Source organism: Amphimedon queenslandica, unplaced genomic scaffold (genome assembly GCF_000090795.2).
Source record: "Amphimedon queenslandica unplaced genomic scaffold, v1.1 AMPQUscaffold_7438_Cont20610, whole genome shotgun sequence".
Lineage (NCBI taxonomy): Eukaryota > Metazoa > Porifera > Demospongiae > Haplosclerida > Niphatidae > Amphimedon > Amphimedon queenslandica.
This window is the reverse complement of record NW_003552277.1, coordinates 543-2,114: the sequence shown is the minus strand read 5'-3', so window position 1 is coordinate 2,114 and position 1,572 is coordinate 543. Positions and strand designations below refer to the sequence as shown.

Below are 1,572 nucleotides of genomic sequence, written 5' to 3'. Positions count from 1 at the left end.
ATGCAACATAAGTACATGTATATGCGTCAGAAAACATAATAAAAATTGAAGAATTCTCTCCTTGTCATTTTTGATTAAATTTGATCAGTGTCCCTGTATATAGTACAGGGTGTTTGGCTCAATTTTTGAGCAATTTGACAATCCATTGACAAGAACCTGTATCAGCACTATGCCAAATCTGTTGAGGAACCCTGACTCTAAGCATTATTGGCAATGTTATATTGGTTTATAATAAACAATTCTTCTCTTTCCCAATGCATGTATGTATTGTTAATAGGTATTGCATATTTCTGTCTTCTCATGTTTGTGTTCCTTGACTCCTGTCCTTGTGCATCTTTGTCTCTTTTCTCTCCAAAGCCTTTCTCTCCTCCTCATACACACGTACGCATATGTCTAACTTTTGCTCTTTCTCGTTCCTTTGCTAGGTCTCTCACATGTCTTCTCTCTTTCTTGTGTTAACACAGTTTTAGTATCAGTAAGCAACTGTAAAATACCATACACATACATTAATGTATACAAACATTGTTGTTGTTATTATTATTATTATTATTATTATTTTATAGTACATTGGTATATTACAGACATTGTCACTTGCTGCAATGTGGGAACAGGAATGCAAATAAAATGCTAAAGAAATTGTAACAGTAAGACACAATGCACACTATAGTGCTCTTGTGTACAGTGCATGTACTGAGAGTGAGAGAGAGTATAGTGTCTTATTGAATCTATGTACATTTGATTATTTAGGATATGTCCAACAAAGTAACATTAATGCTGTGTTGCATTGGCTGAAGCATAATGATGGTAAGTGATATGTAATGTACATGTATTTAAGTCAATGGATTCCTGGGTAATTGTAATGATAATTGTCACAGACCTACAAGTATGACACTGATTCAATTAATTGAGTAAAGCACAGGTACATATACATGTCCATGAATGCCATTGCCACTATGTCTCAAATAAACAAATTATCACAGCCATTACCATTACTGAAAATCATTACTTTTCTAATAAATTTGAATTACCATTACAATTAATTGCTATGCACCTCTCTTTCTTTCTACCCTTTTTCTTTCTTTAGTGCCTCAATCTTGCAATGTACCTCTATCTTGCAATGGACCAAGGTACTACTGATGTCATCACATAATGAGTCTTACATAATTCAAGTAAGCTCCAGTACATATTTCCCTTGTTATGTTTCTTTTCTGTGGTTTTAGGACAAAGGCGTCAAGACAACGCTAAGACTAAAAACTGATTTATTAAATTATTGTGTTTTTTATAATTATTATTGTTCAAATGGAATATTTGGCACTGTGCAGCAAATGACCTTCAGTAAGCAACACGCAGCATAAAAGTGCAAATGAATTATTGTTGTACCATACATTGTCAGTTGTATTCTTGTATGTTATTTTTTTGATTTAAATTGCCAAAAAATATTTTTAAATATAATTATTTGTTACTACTATATATGCAGCAAAGGCATGCACTATGAAGCAGTTCATAAGGCAAGGTCCTTTGACTTGATCCACTCCAAAGATCAGAGATGTAGCAATACACAAGTTCCATAAT

At 33.0% G+C, this 1,572-nt stretch overlaps 1 long non-coding RNA gene across 1 annotated transcript; it reads left to right on the top strand.

Moving 5' to 3' along the window:
• The first annotated feature begins 92 nt into the window (after positions 1-92).
• On the top strand, positions 93-1,326 carry LOC109591717 (uncharacterized). The gene is made up of 5 exons (XR_002189951.1): positions 93-475; positions 564-644; positions 748-804; positions 1,085-1,169; positions 1,221-1,326. It is a non-coding gene; the product is annotated as an uncharacterized LOC109591717 (long non-coding RNA).
• The last annotated feature ends 246 nt before the right edge of the window (positions 1,327-1,572 follow it).